The sequence below is a fragment of the Lepeophtheirus salmonis genome, chromosome 6 (genome assembly GCF_016086655.4).
Source record: "Lepeophtheirus salmonis chromosome 6, UVic_Lsal_1.4, whole genome shotgun sequence".
NCBI lineage: Eukaryota > Metazoa > Arthropoda > Copepoda > Siphonostomatoida > Caligidae > Lepeophtheirus > Lepeophtheirus salmonis.
In genome coordinates, this window is record NC_052136.2 from 13,674,127 (window position 1) to 13,697,376 (window position 23,250).

General features: G+C 30.3%; 1 protein-coding gene across 4 annotated transcripts in view; it reads left to right on the forward strand.

Annotated features, from left to right (window-relative positions):
- The window catches only part of LOC121120399 (uncharacterized), a 386,468-nt gene that overhangs the window by 16,176 nt on the left and 347,042 nt on the right, over window positions 1-23,250 (forward strand). The window lies entirely within an intron of this gene.

Below are 23,250 nucleotides of genomic sequence, written 5' to 3' on the forward strand. Positions count from 1 at the left end.
TAATCAAATTGATATAGATGTATATATATATATATATTTAATTAAATTGACAAAATTGGGCAAAAGATGAAGTTGATTATTTCTTTTGAATTTATTATCCATATAAATTAATTTTTAGAAAATAAAATAATGATTTAACCAAAAATAACAACGCTATGCGAAAAGGAGCAATGGGAAAAGTGCCCAAATAACCCAAAAAATTAGATTTTAAAGATTTTTCTAAATATTGCTATTAATAGTCATTTCCTCAGGAAAATAAATATTTAACTATAATTATATATAATTTGTAAAAAGAAAATTATGTTTGTGTTAAATGACAAAGATGTATCATGGTGTTACTCCTAAAACATAAAAATGTACTCTTTTTTTTTTTGTTTTTGCTGTCGATTTTTCCTCTTTTTCTTCTTAACAGTATAATAAGTTTAAAAAAAATTGTTTTATGTTAGGCTGTGAACAATTCATAGCTCGGAAGAATGGTGTAACTACCAACTGGTTTTGGGCCGTTTTGCCTGCTTCTTTTTGTCGAAAAGTCTACAAGAAGGGATGAAAATATAAAACCACTACCATTATTATTTGTCTATTTTCTAGTTGATATTAAATTAAGTTCAAACAAACCCTGAAAAATTGCAGTAATATTTATAAGATTGTACAACTGGCACAACTGCTCTAGGCTTCCAGAGTCTCTAATTTAGTTATGTTTTATATGTCAGAAGTAGAGTATTTCCCTTGACTTGTGCTATTATCTGAATCTTCTTATATGTATAATGAATGTAATCCTCAATTTTCTTATTAACTTTACAATGAAAGGAATTATAAACTAAATTAACATACATCATTGCCAATGACGGATTAACTAGCAAAAGTTTACCGATTACTGAATAGCTGCCTATGAGTCGTTGCATCACTAATTGTGAAATTAAACAAAGGTAACGACATTGAATAAAATATACCTTTTCTTGATATAAAAAAACAGTCACTTAATGATTCTTACAACAACGAAAAACCATAAGGAGCCCCTCATGTCCCACTCAATTTCCAAATTTTCCCATAAATAAAACTTGAACATGATTCAATACAAAGAAAGATGCTATTAAATTGATTAGGAAATTTTTACGTGCTTCTTACATCGTTTTTTACACTCATTACATCTCTTTTATAAAGAAAAAATCTTAGCTATTAGGTCATAACCAAATATTTGACGATCTATTCTTTTGAAAAAAGTATATTTTGTTTTATTGATATAAATATTTGAACTAAAAGGAATTTGTTTTATTGCATATTTTAGCAACTCGAATAATTTTAAATTTTCAAGTTGGATCTTCAATATTGTAAAATGAATCATGGTATTCATGGTATATTTCTATAATTTGTAAACCTAAATTTTTGAATGTATACTAATGGATATCATATTAACAGATGACATTTTTTTAATTCGAATATGGTCTCCTTTTGCAAAATTTACTACCTTGAATCTGATAGCCGAGGCGTCACCGAAGGTACGACCTTATTCAAGGAAATGTTGAACTACTCTTGAATTATAGAGGTTTTAGTAAATTCAAATTTGTATGTAGCTTCTCCAAGACCATGTTCTTCGAAATTAACCAGACTACAAAAACTACAAATCCGGACCGGATGGGTACTAAAAGTTGTGACTAAAAAAGCTGAGGAAATTAGTATCACTCCCACTTTTTAATACCTTTTGCCGTGTTAGAGGAACCACCATCTTGATTAAATGTCTAAATCTTCTCTAAAGTCGGGATTTGCACAATGTTCTCCATGATGGTACTCATAATTTTTACTCCCTAGGGTACAAAGATTAGAAGTGCGTTATCGAACTGGTTTATACCACCATATACCATTACGGACTATAGTTTTTGCTTTCAATAGATCCTCATCAGGACGAATCATAGACTTTTTTGACTAGATCACGTTCATTGTGTGTATTGAGAATGGTTTCTACCGACAAAAAAAATTAATTCCACTAAAAAAATGTTGGAAGGCGTGCGAGACTTCAACAAACTTAGGAATTTCTTACTCCTAATAGTTTTTTTTTCTCTCTAAGAAATGAAGAATCATCGAAAAATGTATTAAACAAACTTTTTTGACAGTTGATCAATATAATTTAACACGAATTTTTTTATAATGATATATCTTGTAAACTTTTAGAAATTATAAAAGTTTAATATTTCATAGTATTTAGAATCCACAAATCGTTTCTCACGAAAGGTTCTTTTCATCCAATGTATGTATACAATTGAATTAGAGTTGCACAAAAATGTTTGCCTTATAGAAGCCCTGACTCCTTGGACAGTAAAAATCATCTGTCTATTCTGTGTAAGACGATTGAATGTGACATTTTCATGTATCACTTTAGCTTGCTCTGTTTAATTATGAATTCCCTCCCAAAGAAACGATAACAAATACTTATTAAGACCTAGTTACCTCATTTTTTAAACTATACAGTTTAAATTTGAAGTAAAGGATTAATGCTATAAGAAAATTATTTGTTTTGAAATACATTTCTGCAATAGTAAACAGTGGAAAAAATACAAATAACGACGTCCAAATAACCTGACACTTAGGGTAAATAAAAAGTTTATTTTTTTATTTTATTTCGTTCTTACACTTAAATACCGAAACAGTTTCGTAAAATAAGTACTTAAATAACCATTTTAGTTTAAAATTAAAGCTTCGAGGTAAGATTACATCGCAATGTTACTAAAATTAACAAAAATACGCGTATATATTTTTATAAAATAAGTAAAAAAATCCGGCATTCATAATAAAGTAGGGATAATTTATGAAAATACTAAAAACAAGCCTCAAGTTTATATTTTCGATTGTCTCAAAATCTGTTTGAAAGCCTTTAAATAATGCCCGCAAGTTGATGGAAGGTACTTAATTTCTTCCCCTGTCAATACCCACAAATTTTTCCCCAGAGAAGGAACTGTAATGGAAAGAGCAGAATATCTTGGTATTGCAGCAATAACGATTTTTCTCAGCTCTTGATGATTTAGCACATCATTATTATTTATTATGTTTGCTATTAAGGCTTTATATTTTAATAAGGCAAAATCTAAAATCCTTGGTTTCAGGTGACACTCTTTTATTCCTTTTGGAAATCCCGAACAAATCCTTACCATTAGTAAAGTTAGTATTATCATGTTATAATCCTTTTATATTTAACTTTACTAAAGACTTTAAAATACCAAAGCCGAACCAAACTTAATTATTCCAGCGGAGATTTGGAAGTAGTAAAATTTCTACCATCCTATATTCCTCCCAGGGAAATTAATATCCTCTTTTCCAGTTCTCCAGGAGCCCTATCAGCTTGGTAAGGTCATGAAAAGTTTCCCCCACATCTTATGAATTATGAATTTTCATTTTAAGATGCCAAGAGCAAGGTATAATTTGGGTATTTGCTGTTCTCGTGAGGGGGAACTTGAATCTTTAGTCCCCAAATGGTACAAAATTATCAACATCATGGATGGTAAAAATTTCATTATAGACGACATAATCCTCTAGAGATGCAGGATCTTTGAGGTTAGGGGAAAAAAATCCTATTTAGCCGGAGTATATCTATAAATGAATCTCTCTGATAAACAGGCTCGCCTTTCTAGATGATTTTTTTTAACCAGTATCAATTTATTCTGGTGCTCATATAATAACAATACAAAAACTGTAAAAGTATCTAAGTACATTGAAAAATATAAAGACCTTTTAAATTTTCCAAGAATAATAAAACGAAACAATATAAGTAAGAACTCTTTTTCATTAAAATTTTGAAATAATTTCTTGCAATGTTTAATATGCATGCACCAATTTCCATTTCCTATGCGTTGATTGTTATAAAGCATTTTGCAGATATTTTAGGCTTACACAGATAACTGATTCATAACTTACACCCTATATAGAAAGAAAACCTGGCAGCTCATACTTAGAGACTAAACTCCAAACGAAATTTCAATTTCTTAGACCCTGTAACATTCCATTATGGAAGACACTTGCTTTTGCTTGGTTCAGAATCGTTCCATATTTCTCAAAAATAGAGTTAATTTATCCTTTATTCACATCTTCATGTGACGAATGAATGGTAACATTTTTCTGATACAGAACCGGATTTCCAGAAGCATCTTTGTGTTGGGCTTTTAGATTCCTCACAATTCCTTTGATACCAGCTCCATTTTCATCTGATTAAGAAATCGTTCTTATTTTTCAGAACAAATTTAAGAGCGAAAATAACAACAAATCTCCGGTGAGGAACGAAACACGATTATATGTTCTTTTAAAGGAAGAAGAAAAATACTAGAAGAGATCCCTTTAGTGATATGCTCAAACAGTTTATCTCAGATTTCTTCCACAAAATAACATCCACGATCGTTATTGAACCACTAAAATAATTACAAAAAAGAACAGTGCCAAACCAGAAAAGAATACTGCTAAAACTAACATTCTTCTCTTTTTTCATCTTTGTCAAAAATGAAAAATAGCTTACATGTCAAAAAATCCATTTTGCCGTCTTAGAGTAAATATGTCAAAAGTAGACATACCTAAATACAAATTAGAAAAAATATAGCATTGAATAATGAGTATGCATAATTTGAATATTTTGATCGTTATAGAAAAGTGTTGCTCTCTAGGAATCTTCCTTTAATCAACTAACATGATTTAAAGTGGATCACCACATCTATCATGCGTGTGCACGTATATATATATGTATTTTTATGCGATATCAGGAGAAGAGTTACTCTCCAGGATATTTCCTTTAATCTAAAAACAAGAGTTGATAAATATAGTGACGTTAGTAGAGTTAAATCCGGACTACCTGTAGCTGCATCCTGACAAACAAGGCAAGTAAGTAGAAGTTTGAAATTTATTTACAAGTAATAATAGCAAGGGGAAAAAATCCTAAATTGTGTTTTTTATGGCAGACATTTTCGCCAATCATTCGCTCGAAACGAGGCCTAAGGGATTTGCAAGCCTTGACTACGTTTGCAGGCAAGACTTTGTTCTAGTACTAGATGATGAAGATCTCCAAGGAGTCGATCCTGTCGAGTGAATAGGCAGATACCTTTCTCTCTAATTCCTTGTAAAAGAAGTAATATATGGGAATCTTATAGGGAGAGTTAGAGGGCCAGATGTGGGGGTGTTTGAACAAGTTTGGGTCTTGCAGGCCTTGTGAGAAAGGATAGATTCTTGTTGAAGCAGGAACCCGACACCAATGGCCACAGCTTTCATAATAGGTATCATTTGGTCAGACAGGAGTTCACAGTACCTATCTTTACCCACCCTCTCATTTAGCTCAAAGATGATTGAGGCATGATACTACCGTTTTTCCCAATCACCCCAAAGGTCATGATGCTGGCTAGAAACTTGGTTTTAGAGACGTGAGGATATTTAGCTCTCTCTGTGGCCAACCATCTGTCGTTCTGGATGTTGTGGGATCTATCGAGAGTCCATTGTTTCTCATCCGAATAAAAGATGATTCAGTTACTATAGGACTTCAAATTGTTCAAGGTTTTTTTTCCGTAGGCAGCCCTGGTGGCCTCCATTTATTCTGTAAACATATATATATTGTAGAGGCGGTATTACTTCATCCACAAATCTGTGTTTACGGCCCTGGAGACTTTAAGATATCTCAGCATATTCTTGATGTACGCTGGGCTGTGTCCCGCACAAGCAAATTCGATCATCGTGTACCTTCGGGTCTTCTACATCATAAATACTTGTATTGAGTCAAAAGTTCCACTATGAACTTAAAGCAAAGTCTCAATCTCTCACTTTGAAATTAAATTAATTGAGTTAAATGTTTTTCTTATTGTTCAAGATATAGTTAAAGATGGTCCGGATTTACGTGAACGGCCCTGTATAATCACGAATAAGTGTACACGCACGATAAATGGGGTAACCTACAATAATGCAGTTATTAAGAGAATATTTATAATTATATAGTTGTCTAGGGCAGTAAAGGGTGAATATAAAAATCACTCATAAGTAAATGTTCACCATGGAGTGATTGAAATTTATTAACGATTTCTTTCCAAAATATTATTTTTATGTATGTTTAGTTTTATAAACATATTCAGAACCCCTGAATAAGTTTAGTTCTTTACTCTTCACTTTTTATATCATTTTTTTTTTTTTACTTCACTCACTCAATATTATTATTCCACCATCAGGTATATTTTTTTGTTTATTTAAGAAAGTTTTCAAGCTTTTTAAAAATAGCATGTATTCAAACAAATACTTATCAATTTTTCATGTAGGTATATTAAAAGAAGAGCCGGGTAAAAGAAGAATAGAAAGGGAATAGAAAATTACAAGATTATATGTACATTCATATGAATATATACTTAAATGATTAAATCAATTTGATTAGAGAGAAAGGCACTGTAAGAAAACAAGAAAAACTTTTTTATATAATAATAAATATTTGATTTATGAATGTTTTTTTTATTTTAATTGAAATGCAAAAAAATATAACTAATGAAATAATTTCTGTTTCCTTCTTTCGATTTCTTAAATACATTTTATATGTATATTATTTATACGCAAATGTATAATGTGCAACATTAGACTGGCTCCTAAATATGGTTTTTTCAAAATGATACGCAACATATTACAAAAATGTTGTATTTGCTAAAAATAAAGTAATGTACAGTGTGAGCAATATTGATCAATGTTTAGAAGTTGTCTGGGGTACAGAAAGTTGTAAATTTTTGTAAAAATAGTTCCAGTAGGTCAGAACAGAGCATTTTGTAATAATAATCATGTTAGATAAATGAATAATCTTTTCAATAATACTGGGTGCAGCAATAATTTTTTTTATTTTTAATTCATGGTCATTAATCAGTACATAGAAATAGTAGTGGGGTGGACTTGCCTTTATTCCTTAGGTAATACATTACAGTTTTATCGGAAATACACTCAGTAGCTATCATGCTTTGTTTTAGTGAGTAACGTGCAAATACAGTCAAAAATAAATGTTCACATAAATGGTTAACCAAAATAATTTATTAATTAAACAAATTGTATATGTAGACACTGAATCATTATTTGTGAAATTTATGAAAATCAGTTTATTGTTTCAATTTGTAATAACCATAAAAACTATTACTTCAATTCATTTTTATTCTTTTAAAATTTGATAAATGATTTCAACGCAAATAACTCCACGGATAATGAAACTTATGAGCTGAAATTGTAAAAAAATCAAGATTAGGAGAAAATTTCAATTATTATTAGATATATATATGTATTCATAAAACTCAATATTTCATGGACATATTTGAGTCAGTTATAGGCATTGTATTCAAATTTGTGGGTTCAGTTAATACAATCAAAAGTTTTAACTAAATTTTTAAATCATTAATTAATAAATGTAATATTAGCCCCAACATGGTCAATCAAAAACATCTATCAAATTTCTCATTTTTATATTATGACCATCAATTTTGGATATGGTTACAAATAATAAATTATGTATAGAAATGAAAGCTAATTTGTCAAACAATACCCTTGTAATACAGACTCAATTTTAAGAAAAACCATTGCTTTTGTAATAACGGGCCAAGTATATTAATATATCAAAAACAATATATGACAACAAAGAAAAATTATTTCACTAAGAACTTTTATTCATAAATTATAATTGTATTTATTTTACCCATGTTAATTTATTATAAAGAAAGCCGAATTACTTATAACATATTTTATACCTATCACTAAGTAAGAAAAAGAACCATTGCATGCCTTCCTAATCGCCAATTTTTTCGTCCTTTATGTGGAATGGGACGCCATAGTAACAGATACCTTTTCTTAAATAATAAAAAAACTGATCGAAATGAGGTCAAATATTTGTGTATATTTTATTTAAAAATAAAAGTTAGATATTTGTATCGACCTTCAGTTTATTTATTTAGAGAAGAAGAGACAAAAAAGGTGTTTTTTGTTTCTCTTTTCCAATGAGTATTCATTTAATTTCTGTAACCAATTCCAGTATGAGCCTATTCGTTCCATAGACGCATGGTAGATGATAATGAAAGTGTGGTGTGATGTTTGTTTCGAAATGTATCGATGTTTCAACCCCCATCCAATATAGAAAGATGATATTGTCTTAATTAATCAAGAAGAAATATTTATTACCAAAGTAATATGTCAAATTTGTAATACATTGTCACCACATAGCTTTATTCAATTGATTGAATGCTCATATGTGTTCATGCAATCCAAGAGGAATTGACTGGCTAATGCAATCTCTACTTCATGATACTATCTGTTAAATTATTGAACAGATTGATTTCTTATAAGTGTTCATCCAAGACGAATTAATTGCCAATTTTAAACTCCCCTTCCCTTCTAATTTTTAATAGAAGAGTGAAGAACAAAAAATGTTGCTAGACAGAATAAACGGAGGAGGTGGAAAATTAAAAAGTTAATTTTTGTATATATTAAATATATATTCACATTTCCATTTCAGGATTTATTGTGATAATAAAATAAATCTTAGATAAATTACAGAGGAGAAACATATTTCCATCAAAATCCTCTATTTCATTATCTCATAATATTAGCTTTCTTTATAATCTAACTAATTCAATAAAAAGTTAGAAGCATACTATTGTAGATTATATTAAAATAAATTATTTGAACGGTTGAAGCCAAAATGTCATTTTGAGGGAAGACCAAAAAATGAAACACGCCAGAGCACCTATAACAAACAAAACATGTTTTGTTATAGGATTTGAATGGAACGTTTTGTTGTATACTTTAACATAAAGATAGGGACATCATTGGAAATGTTTTTTTTTTATAACACGAAATTCCAAATTATATTTTAAAATTTTATGAAATTTAAATTTTGAAATAAAGGTTTTGTACATTTAGCTTTGTCATAGGGCTACTTCTTATAGAACTGGACATACTTCTTATATAGGAAGAAGCATAACTTAATTTGAAATCTTTCATAACTAGCTGAAAATAAAATTTTAATTCTTTTAAAATTACTCAACTTTTGTGCATTATTTATTAGTTACTATCTCATCCTGGAATTTCCCACAAAATTTAAAATAAGTTTACTGCGGAGGTGGGAACTTGTACTCGATACTTGCAACTCGACTTAAAGACATAATCAATGACTTAAGGCTAGAATTGGACTGGAAAGTTAAGACTCGATTTGTACTCGAAAGTAATTTCCATTTTTACACTGAATGTAAAGCACTCTTTATTATATGTTTCATTTTCTATGGACTTCAATAAGACTCGATGACATTATCAATGACTCAAGACTTGATTAAAATCGAAATTTAAGACTCGACTTAACTAGATAGTCATTTAAATTTTTTTACCAAATATAACTCGCTAATGTATATTAGTGTTCTGTGGATTTGAAGCGTACTTGATGATATTATAATTCAAGAACTGTATCAGATTATTAAATAACTCAATGACATTATTCAATAACTCAAACTGGATTCAATAACGCTATTTAAGGACTCAAACTGGACTCAATAAAAATATTCAAGCACTCTATCAAAATAATCAAAGATTCAATTAAAATGCTCAAAATAAATACTCATGGACTCGATGAAAATAAACAAGGACTCAAACTGGACTCAATAAAGATATTCAAATTCTCAACCCGCACTCAATGAAAATATCCAAGATTCGAATTATACTTAATGAACCTTCACTTGGACCAATAAGCTAATACTTAATATTTTTGTGGGAAATTAAAAATTCTAGGATATGGATAATGATATATTTATATAAATCTCTCATTTTTTTTTCTTGTCGTCAATATATATTTTAATGGAATTGGCAAATGATAAAACTAATAGGTTTTTTGTTTTTTTTTTGCAAAAAAAAAAGTTGTCTGTTTCCACTACGTACTTATGTATGTATGTATACGAGTTTTTCACATTGATAGATAGATGTATGTATTATAAATATATTTACATAAATCTATAGATGAAAAATGATGGCGCTTAGAGTTGCATGCATGACGTTTGTATTTTATCTAATCCTCTCGATAATAAAAGTCTTTGCCCTGAAAGCAAAAAATATATGTTAGTAGATTGTACTACATATGTAGATTATATATGTATGAAATGTATTTGGATTTGATTTTGTCCCATTTATACATATACTCCTCTTCTTTGTTACTATGTACTCTGAAATTCTTCTAAAATCTCAATTCTACATATATAAAAAATACACAAAAAAAAACATGATAAACTAATTTTGTATTAGTATGTATTTATTTTTTTACCAACATTTTTTATATTACCTTAGCTACAAATATACTAAGGGTCTTAAGTGCTGCACAAAATCGTAACACTTTCAATTTAGAACTTTATCAATATGTATTTCAGTAACCAGTTCCAATAGGGTATATCAATATGATAAAATTTACTAATATGATGTCTTGTCTACTCTAACCATCACTGTAGCCACCTTAGCATGAATGATGACTTTCTGGCGGCCACAGAAGGCCCTGCACCCATTGCAGATGTAGTCCTCAGACATGGCATCCCAGTGCTGGTTGATGGTGTCCTTAAGGTTGTTGATATTTGGGTGACAGACGGTGTAGGAATATATGCACCCAAAAATTGAAGTCTAATGGGTCTGTATCTGGGGAGTAAGGGGCCACACTTTCTTTGACTAGAAATGCAAGTTGTCCTTTAACTACTTTCGGGCCTTTTTTGACATTTGTGCGGCGCACCATCCTGCAGGAACTCCACGTTCATGTCCAAGTAGTTGGTCAGGACCCATGGTAACAACCTTTCCTCCGTTGTTTTTCTTCCAGTGTCCAAAAGTGCACGGGGCAAAATTCGTTGGTCACGTTCAGATGACATTTTATCGGCTCCTAAAACACCTGGAAGGATATAGTTGTTTGAATTATTTGACCGGATTAATTTCACGGCATTTACAAGCACCTTGTTTATGTAGCAAAAACGAAGTAAATATAAGAATTGGTATATCTGATTTTTCTTTTTACAGAAGAGTAATGGAGTTGCTAGCCCCCCTTTTTTTTAGGGGGGGGGGTTGAGTCCCCTTATAAGATTAAGTAGCCCCCCCCTCCAAAAAAAGGTTCGTATATTTATTTATAAGTTAGTTTTTGGTGTTATCACATATGGAGTTCAAAATGGTGGAATAGATCAGTCTTAACTAGACCAAGTAGGCTTATAAAAAACCAAGCATGATCTGCTTATATTTTGTAGTGTTGCCGAGGTCATTAATGCCCTGTTTTTACCAAAATAAAGCCTACTTTTCCTTCTCTCTTTTTATATCTTTCTCTATCTGTCTGTATCATCCCTTTTCTTTTTCTATATCCCTCTCTCTGTTTGTTTTCTTTTCTTATACCTTCATTTTTTGTTTTATCCCCCTCCCCTCCACCAATTCAGCCTTCCAACGCAAGTAACCTCTGCTACTATATATATAAAATAAAACTATTCAAGTAATTATATCAAATGGTTGATAATTTTTTGAACTAAGCTCCCCCCCCCCGTCCCCCACAATTATGAAAGTTAGCAACTCCACCGCAGAAAAATAATTTTTAATTGTTGCCCAAACCGGAAAAAAATGATCAAACTTCCTTCATATCGAAATCATGTTATAAAATATGGATTAAATAGTCTCTAAATTTGCACATTTATTCCGGTATTCTTCTTCTTGGTATTGTATCCAATAAATACAAATATTTAAAAAATAAAAGTAAAAAATGTTCTTACTCTTATTTCAAAATGTGAGGTGCACCATTTTGGAACTTCTTCATATGAATAAAGCTTCAAATATCTAACTTGGAAGTACATCATATTAATCAAAAATATATGAAAATAAATAGCAATGTAGAAAAATTTATATTTCAGACTTACTCGGTTAAAACTAGCTCTGTTTTTTTTTATATTATTATTTCACCCTTTTTATAGGTAATAACAAACTTTTATGTACGGGATTAATGAACTTGATAAAAAAGAAACATCAGAAAAAACACAAAAAAACGTAAATAATGACGTAATAGATCAGTCAAACGATTATATTAATTATGTTATTTCAATTTTGTATCATATATATAACTATTATATCTGACTTTACAATCATAAATTTAAAAAAAAATGTTAATATACTTGTATGAATTTGTTTCCGTCCTCACACTGAAAAAAAGTAGATACTAATTTTCAACCAAACAATTAGATAAATAGACTTAACCTCGATTAGAATTCGCATAATATACAAATCAATCATATACAAGGTATTATCATGATAAATAAAGAATTGTTAGAATCAGGGTAAATGTTTTTCGGAGTTTGGTGAAAATTATTGACGATAAAATATAGATTTCTAAGCAATAAAAAAGATTTTGGCATGATTCAGGGTGTATAATATCCCAGTTCACTAACGGAAGTTTAAGCAACAATGTGGTAGAATTTTTTTAAATCCTTCAAAAACGTAATTAAATGGTCTTTAGAATACTTTTTAAACAACTGGGATCATTAAGCTTATATTATGAAATAGTTAAATACCCTCTATTCTGGGAATTTCCCGTTGATGTAAAACCTTTCAGAAATCCTTGGAAACAATAATTACTATATATACATATATGCTGACTCATTTTCACTAAATATATAGGAAATAGTAATAATAAAAAAGTAATCTCAATTACTTTTATAGGTTGTCAACAAGATTTACGAATACTCAATCTTTTTCAACAATCTGCAATATTTGAAAAATATTATGATTAACTTAGATATACTAGATAAGAAATAGTGAAATTATAAAGAGGAATAACTCAATTAAGTATATAAGTTTTTTTTGGTATAAAGGTGAAACATCTTTATTTAAAAAAGTATCTGTCTATTTTCCATAAAACCATCAAAATATAATTTTGATTCCCTAACTTTTAAAAATAAAAGCAGATCAAAGTAGCAAACTAAAAGAAAAAAAAATATTCAATGTAAAAATTACAAAACCACAACAATTAAAATACGTTTTTAAACATTTTGCGGATAAGATTAAAATTGATATGACCAATTTAAAAATTCTCAACAATTTAAATTGTATGTATGTTGTTGGCAGTTCTTCATCTTTAAAGCTTATACAGGCTGTGACCACAAAACTTCATTTTTCTAAAAAACCAATAAAATAAGTTTAATAAATGAAACATATGCTTGAATATCAGTTTTGTTTTTTACAGTTTAAAAATCATATCAGAAATTTAATGTCCCTTTTGTAAATACACTGAAATTCAGTATTTTAATACCTAGTAATTTTTTAAATGTTCTTTGAATAATTTTTCGTTAAGAAATTTGAAAGGGATATTTACATTTATAGAAAAAGATGCAAAATTTGAATTTAAAACATATCTTCCTTTATGATTTTGGATTATTTGTTGACTAGATAGTTTTCTGGCAATTCTAAAAAAGTCTTAAAAATGTTGTTTTTTCCGAAATACCGGGCCGTGCAGAATTATTTACCGATTTTTGTTCAGAACATATCGCCGACAATAATGACATTTGAATGACTTGAGAAACAATTTATTCGTACATTTTTAGAATAATAAAATAGTTTGTGATCAAATTTAATCAATGTAGCCACCATTTGACTCAATGACACTGGTCAGGCGAAGTCTGAACCAGCCACAGACTTGCTGGATGTAATCGGCGTCCATGGAGACCCAGGCCTTGTTGACAGCAGCCTTTAAGGCATTTATGTTCTTGTGTCGTTTTTTGCAGGCCTTGGTCTCCACGTGCGCCTAGATAGGGAAGTCTTGTGGGTTCAGATCTGGGCTCTGAGGGGGCCAATAGTCCTTGACCAAAAGTTCATGTTGTCCTTGAGCCACTCCTGAGCTTTCTTGGAAGCGTGGGCGGGTGCTCCATCTTGTTGAAACACCCAAGGAGAGTTGCCGACTATGGATTTGATCCACGGAAGGACCTTAGGCGCCAGAATCTTCACATAATCCTCCGCTGTTAATCCGAGCCAGTGGGGAATCATACCGGCTTCATGGCCTTCCTGTTGGATCTCCCAACATCTCCAAAGCTCACAACACGGTCATTTTGCCTGTTGAAAACAGTATCTACCGTAAAATTTTTCTCATCTCAAAAAATGATGATGCGTCCAGATGAGCTCTTGATATCATTCAAGATTTTCTTGGCACGCTCAAGTCTGCCTTCTCGCTGACGTTCAGTTAGCAGAGGGCGTTCAGTACGCCTCAGGGACTTTCCTCCAGCCCTTTTCAATGCCCTTGAAACAGTTGATGTCGACGTTCCCATCTTTCTGGGCATGTCGGCAATGGACCTGTTGGGAGTCCTCTTGAACACTGCCTTAACTTGCCTTGTTGAGACAGTGGGCTTCCTGCCAGCCCCAGGGGAATGTTTGAGATCACCCCCAGCCTCCAAGCGCTTGGAAACGTTGTAAATTGTCTTCAACGAGGCGCCAACCTGTTCCTTAATGTTGTTATGAGGCACTCCCGCTCGGAGGAGGGTTGCAATTTTGATCCTCTTTGTTTCTGGATTGGACATGGTCTCACAGGAAGGATTTTTGTTTATTTTAAAATTAAAAATACGAAACAATCAGATTTGTTGCCACAAAACCTCTTAAAAAGTATATTTACATCATCGGTAAATAATTTTGCACGTCCCGGTAAATCTGATTTAATTATATACTGCTCTCATTTATAATTCTGGTGTAACACAAATCCCGCAAGCATCAATTTTAACTCTCAAGTATAATTATCCGTGGAGTAATTTGCTTTCATACAATTTTACAAAGTTCAAAGGATTAAAATGAATTGGAAAAAAATCGTTTTTTGTAAATTTGAAATTGAAGCAAATAGGTTGATTTCCTTAAATTGCACCAATAAAAACTGTGGAAACAAAATGCAATTGGTTACATATAATGAAATATTCTGTCAAATCATTTTTTAGCATTTTTTCCCCTTCATAATTCAGCAGAGGTCTTTTAATATTAATAATTTGCATGGACAACGTCTTTACACTTTCTATTGAATATGGCTGCCATTAGCTTGCATCACGGAGTACAGGCAACAACAGAAGGCGGAGAACACGGAGCGTGACCTTTTGTGCATCATTGACGCCCCTCCCATCTTGTACCTTTTTATACACTTTATATCTGTTATACATTGAGACCCAGATAATATCTTTCATGGAATTTTCGGTCAAGAATATATCCTGGATCACTTTGTGTTCTTGCTCCTGGACCTTCAATGGGAAGACTAACAGAAAAACAGTCTTTATTATTCTTTTACCATACTATAAAACACTACAGTCAGTTGAAAAAAGTAGTTTAAAAGGTAATTTAAAGGTAAAACAAAACTTCTATAAATAATTTTACCGACCTATGTGAGAGGTTAAATAGTTTTGGTCCTTTTTTTACGGGAAATAAAGTTGGTCCTGTTTCTACAATCTTTCCTTAAAATAGTTATACATTTTTTTATGAATGCTCTCTAAAAGGCATCATTTTCGATTAAATTACAGGTTAATCTTTGAGTTTACAAATAGAAAATTTAAGTAAACTAAAAAAAACCATGAATATCTGCCATGTGGTGCCGATATACTATGTTGTCGTAATAAACAAATAAATATAGAAACTATTAATAAACAGTGATACACGCATTGTGGCGCAACTATCCTAAGAGATGTGAACAAACTATTAATATGTATACTAAGCTCGTGCACAACTAAATTAATGAAATCGCCATAGCTGAGTGACAACGCGCTCGGGAAATATTGTTATTTTGAACTGAATGTGCGTTCGATCCCGGATGATTCCTAGATAAAGAAATATAAGGCACTTATCTACTTTATGAATTTCACAAAAAGATTCCTAGGTTAGGTGGAGTAATTGAAAACTATAATGTTTATTTATACATAATCAGTGCAACTCCGTCTAACCAATTGAAGGAACATTAAAAAAAAAGAAGAGTTTTGTAAAACTACAAAAAATTTTGGCTATAAAAACCAAACTTTTGAATTTTATAGATTATTTTTATCATTCTCGATATATAAAAAAACTCATGAACTCAATCCAAATTGAAATTTTATTTTCGTGAAAATTGATGATGAGGTCATTTTCCAAAGATTGCTCTATAGGATGAATTTTGCGTCTGATTCGGAAGATCAGATTAAAGATTCAAGGCGACACTGGACATCCAAATTTTAAGACCAATACATCCCTCTTAAGAAGCATTTTGTGACGTGCTACATTTCTAATCTTCTGCTTAAGTTACAACTGTATTGTCTGAATGTTTTTTGCACATGTACAGCATTTATATGACCCATGATTCTCTCCATAAAATAAATATGCTTTATGTGTGTTTGTATCAAATTATAAATCAAAAATATATGTACAAGTTTAGTAATAAAATAACGGTTTATTGGGCCTTTCCCAATGTAATGCAAATGCCTTTTCATTATGCTTAACAAACTCTTATTGTCTGCTATACGAGATTAAATAATCTCATTTTGTCGCTCGTAATATTAATACTACAGATACGTTCTTTTATTTTAATGATTATTTTCTTCAATAATAAAATTAATAATGAAGAATCTCTTCTTCTTTTTTTTCATGAGTGACGTATGTAAAATATTTTAAATCTATCTGCAGTTTATTCGTTCCATAACATACAAAGTCTTTCTATTAGATCTCTCTTCAGAATGCATTCCTTTTTGAAATTTTATTTTCTTTCTCTAATTTGAAATATGATATATTTTGACTACTGTACATCAATTTGAATTGTAAAGAGATGTAATAATTTAAAAAAAGAAGATTATCAGTAGTAAGGGCAACAAAATAATTTATTGATGATTCTCAAAGTAACAATTTTCCTCCCTTTCTAAAAATGTCAAAATTCCGGCAAGCATAAATTTAAAAACAAATATGTTTATAAATAGTAAGATATTATAAATTGTTTCTGATTATTTTGAAAGATCAGGCGGGGATAAATATAGACACGAAGGGGTGAGGAAAAGTTCTAGTTCTGCTAGTCCATTTATAATCCCAGGTCTTTGCTCACGAGTTTTAACTTTTGAGCCAAAGTCTAGTCTCAAGACTTTGATTGTGTGATAAAGTCAAGTTCCAAGCATGGAAGTCGGATACAAGCTGTGTTGCAAGTCTCGATTCCAAGTCCTCACTTCTATTGATTACTGATCCTATCAGCGTACATTGTGCTTCTTAGAATTACCATAATTCTGATAACATTTTACTATCTATTTGTTTTTAGTTGTTTTCTTTTTTTTTTGTTCAATCAATGTTTTAATCAATTCAGATTCACTTGTGAAATAATACGACATTACCGTATTAACGTATAACGTAAAAAAAAACCGCTTTCGACTTTAAAAAAATGTATCTATGATAAGGGGTTTTAAACATTTTTCAGTGTGTATCAGCTGAGAAAATATCATTATTTTCACCAATAACTTTGGAGGCTTAAGCTATTTATGACGTTCATCTACGTATCACTAGAAGAAGCATGCCTAGCACAGTTTGATAACAGCTACTCAACGATATAATTCGCCCAGTAAATGCACGTATTTGATGCTTTATAATACATAAATCGATGTTCTTCCAGTCTTAAATAGATAATAATGTGTTAGTTAAATTAACAAAAGTGCATATACATAATTATGGAGCCAAAACAAATGCAATAATAATCACTTTTTCTATAGACCAATTAAAACTTTACTCTCATTTATATATTATATACAATGTAAGTACGTAAAAGTGATTTAAATCAACTCCATTTAATGTATGTACATAAGAAATGCACTTCTTTTGACAAAAAATAATAGGAAATTCAATATTAAATTTAAATAGTTAGCACAAAATATTTGCATGAAGTACATCATTGATCTAGTTGAGTAGTTAGTTTTTCTATATCCTTACAATTTGTTTTATGCTTGTGTCATTATTATCACCATGGTAGTAATATATCAATCTACTTTTAATGCATACACCACTATTCTTTTGACATAGTTTTCAAGTGTTTGATTAAAAACTATATTTATTCATTCACTCAGCTGTTTGTATTGTTTATTTTTTTTGTGTTCCAACATACATGTAATAACCTTTTCTTCTTCTTCTACATGGTAAAAGCTGACATTGTTAATGTTAGTTTATGTATTTGTACATATAAAACTGTTCCTTTTTCGGGTTAATAAATTGGTGGGCAGTGGGCACCCAGTAGAGTGCAAACCTCTGCCTATGGTCCATCTTCCTAAATGAAATATCCTTTTTTCGTTAAAGAGTTGGCCAGCAAAACGTGGACTCTCGAGCTTCCTGGTCTTCATGACCTCTGTTGGAAGGTGGTATGAAACAATCTCAAGTGACCCTTCAAAGTACTCCTGATAATCTTATCAGCCACGGAGAAATCGATGGTTGAATCTTTGGGTGTTGTCTTCCTTGATATTCTTCTACTTAATGTACAGGAAGTCTTGATCCTTCTTTAAATTAGGCCTTCTACTTTTTGCTTTCCTGTAGATGTATTCTCGATCCTTCTTCATTTTGGAAAGCTTAAACCCTGCTCCTGGAGAACTTCACAATGTTCATAATCCTCGCCACCTCAATTTCAGCATCTGTTGGATGTGAGATGCGCTCCATTTTGACTTCTTGTTCACTCATGATGGCAAAATAAGGAAATATTTATTATAGTTTGATTATGCACTAAGGAGGGATGAGATAGAGTGTCAATAAATCATCATTAAACCTTCCTTTAGTAATAAGAAAATTCACATTAATTAAAGTCCACGTTTGCTGACCTACCCTGTACAGTGTGCATTTAAGTAAAAAATGTGGGTTATTAAATTCAGTGTAATTTATATTGAATATGTGTTATAAATTTTATTGAATTATGTGCCACAGAGAGATGATTTCACCTCTATATATTAATATATTCAAAAGTGGTGGTGGCTTGTGCGTTGTTAACTATTTCACCTTTAATCATAACCTTGGATTTTTTTAATATGAAGCATGTTTATTAAATCTACTTAACCCTTAGAAATAGGTAAGATACATAAATTTCTAATACTTTTACAATATTTTGCGTATAAAAAACATACCCTAAGAAAAATCAAAATATAATATAAAAAATGTTAAAAATTAACCTGATATTATAATGTATATAAGACAATAATGATTTATAAAAGTTAAGTTCGAAATGCATTTATTAATAATTAAGAATGCTACTTAGAAATTTCATTTTATAAAACATAATTTTTATTATTATTCTAGTAAGAAATAGTTTAAATACAATTTCCTAGACAGAATTACATAAAGGTTATTGAAACTGAAAGGATTCAAACAATTGTGCAACAGTAAACTCCTGTATTTCCAAAGCTTAAATCCATGAATATTTATCCCTAAAAATATATTAACCCAATAATATTTGCAGGGCATCCTTATATATATGATTAGTTTTTTGTTTTTTTTTGATAATAGACTTTATTTTCTGAAATGTTGCTCCTGAACTTGCTTCTGTTGCTTATGTATTTTGTAACGGTTTGTTTTACCTTAATCTTTGACCTTGACCTCTCATTATTTAAAAGCCTCTTACTGTGGGCATATATAATCTTCTTCCAAGTTAGATCAAAATCGATTTTTTACTTTTACCGTAATCCTGGGGACCAACCGAAACAAAGAGAGGCAAAAACATATCTATCAATAAACTTTGTTAGCGAAGGTAAAAATAATTATGCCCAGTTGGATGTCTCTAAAGCTTGTTTGTTTAAACTTACAGAATATTTGTATTTGAAAAAAAAAAAAAAAATATATATATTTTAGGGTGTAGATTGCACATTTTTAAGCCTCTTTTAGCGTTCCAAATATCAAAAAATATGAGTAAAAAAAATACCTTGAATATATTTTTGAATAATTTAAGGTGTTGTTCTGAATGATTTACTGTTTCCCAACTTAGTATCACTTCAACGAGGGAGTTACATTTGCTATGTTATGTATGGTAAAACAAGAAAAGCCTAATTACCTGTTTAGAAAACAAAACAAAAAAAACATTTTTCAATGACCTATACCACGGCAAAAATTACTTCAGAGGCCTCATACTTTGATAAAGTTATTTTTTTTCCCCTCGTGGAAAAAGTATTTGATATTAACCCGAAAACGGGGCATTCTAATGTACAACTTGATTCAAAAATAATATTTTTTTTCTTTAGAACATAAGTAATTGAATCGATAATGTCTATTGAAACATAACTCCATTCATAGAAATATATTGGTCTTCTGAAAATAATTAGATCATATTACATAGAACGTGGGAGTAAGTTTATTTTTTGGTAAAATACACAGTTAGATATTTCTATAACCATTGTTAGAGACAAATTGATATTTTGTGGAGGATACAAATGGTGTAATAGCTAATAACATGTTATAGAGGACAATATATAAAAGCTTAAAATTAGTTAATGATCCATCTTGTTCGGATTTTTGTGGATTACATGACAACTAGTAATAACCATACTATTAGCAGGAAACCATTGTCCAATAGGGAGGAAACTAGTCTTTTTAACATGTAAGCTAAGCCCAGATTTTATTCAGAAACTCTTAAATTGAGAAAACACTACTTTCAATCTTCGGACTAACTGCAATTCAGAATTAACCTCTCTAAACAGTCTGACATCTTCAACATAAAGATCAGTCAAACCTTTGAACTCAGTAAATTAATCCCAAATCTAAAATATTTACGGATCAAGGTTAAAGTTAATTTTTCACTGTCTATGACAGTCATTAAAGGAGCTCAGGGACATCCTTGCCGGCAGCTACGTTTCGTCAAAATAAGTCAACTCACTTTTCCCTCCATTATAATAGTAGATGCTCCGTTGCGAAGGAGTACTGTAATTGGATTGTCGAAAAGCTTGGGTAAAAAACGCATAGCTGCCTTGAGAATATGATTGTGACAAATATAATCGAATGGTTTTTATTGTAATAGTTAGTTTTGTAAATAAAATGCCTCTTCGGGAATGAATCAGCAAAGAGTTCCGTTCCGAGTATGTTGGGTATGTTATTGCGACAGTTTCTATATATAACCAATCATTACTTATTTAATTAAAACTTCTATATATTAAAAGGGATGTTTTTCCCCTCAAAATAAAGAAAGCCCTTAAAGTCATGGCTCTAAAATAGATGCAAAAACTATAACTTAACTTGTCACATATCCAGTTTATCATAAAAAAATTATAGTAAACAAACATTTTTAATGGTAGACATATATATCACTCCGTCACCATTATTGTATCTTGCAAATTTTTCTCAGAAAAGAAGATCCAAAATTAGTTTGTAATTAGACCATTTTTAGCAACTATAGAATTAGGTATTATTCAATAATAGCTAGGAAATGTTACCAGAGCCTCAGCAAGAGTTAATTTGTATTCAACCAATTGACATTCAGAACAATGATAATCAAAAATAAGAGGGGGAAATTGACGGCTGTAACAAAATACAGTATATACTTTTATGTTGGTGTGATAATACCATGATGATGGAATAAGGCAAGTGAGTTGCGTCTAATCCAGGATAAAATTAATGATTTTATAAGGATTAGAAAGGAATTCATGGATGCACGTTTGTCAATCCATTCTAATATTCTATTATGAACACCATGCAACCTAACTATGGTGTATGATGGTTCTCAATTAAATTAACCTATTTTTGTATATATATATAGAACTAACTTTTCCATTATACATAAACCAATTTTAACTATGTGAATCTTACACTTAGATATTGCATTATTGTGTAAGAAATAACAAGCGAGAGAAAAAAAGGGATTAAATACCTTTTATCCAATCTTCGATATTGAGTAGAGGGGGGAGGGTATAGTTTTTTTGTCTTCATAATGACGATAAATATATATTTTTATTTGATTTACATGAGATAGTGTTTGTCTTTATGCAAATGCATGCATAAAATATATTTGACGGATGAAATGCTAGATAATGTATTTATGAAGATCTACCTAATTTTTGTAGCAGGCTTCGCACACCGTTTATAAAAGTGGATGTAATTCAAAAACAAACAGATTTGATTTAGTTGCTATATATTGAAAGAATAACCGTTCTCATTTTACGGACATATCCTCTTTTTTCATCCTGTCTAGAGCATCAGGGGATTTTATTTATAAATGAATGAAATGTCAAGTTTTTAAGGATTAAGTAAAATGTAATGGTGGGACGATTAATCGGAATTAGAATCAGGGACTGGAGAATTGGGCGTTTTTTATGGAATAGGAATCGCCATGGGGAATATAATGTTTAATTTGCTATTCCATTTCTTATGTATTATGATCTATTACTGGAACTTACCTATTTATTATTTTCTAAGTTATAAAAAAAAATTACTAAATGTACCTGTCAAAATATAAAAACTACTATCTGAGTTTGTTAGTTGAGTCTTATAATTTTATAATTATTATAATAAAAACAAATGAACACTTTCTAAACGTGAACAAAAGTATTCTAAATAGATACAGTCGGAGCAGCAATTGTTATTTTAGGGAAATAAATTTTGTAAAATTATCTAGAAAAGCTTGCCTTTGCAAAATTTGTCTTAAAAAAGATTGCCAAGGGATTACTCCCCCTAGGAAAACTTGCCTTGGAAAAAAATTGCTATGCAGAGGAAGCCACTTCTTTCATTTAATGTAAATATTATTTACATTAAATAAAGGAAGCCTATTATTTAAAATATTGAAGAATGGGAATCAGGAATTTTTACGATAATCACATTTGAATGGGCATCATATCTAGTAACACGAAAACATTTTTCTGCAAACGATGGCGGTTGTACTTTACAAACAATAAGGATTATTTTTCTAATAATAATTTTAGTAATGAAATAATATTATTACTACTTATAAATATTATTTAATCAAATAATCATCCACAAACATAAAATATGACATATATTTTTTTTTAATTTTTCCATCTTTTGTATGAAAATAACTCTATCTTTGAAACTTCTTTATGAATAATTATTTAAAAAAAAAATGAAAATTTAGAAAAAATATAATAAAATAAACAAAAATCAGTATTTAACTTATAATTTTACTAATTTCAAAATAGTTACTATCTCCCCCTTTAAAACGGACACTAATTGTAGCATGAAAAATCTTTTTTTTTTTTTTGGAAATAAAAATATAAACAATCTAGCTACTTGTAAATTCCCAAAGAGTGGGGTGGTCATGTCCCTTTCTTGCTCCTCTTTTGCGCAACGCCTATGTAAAAATTAGTT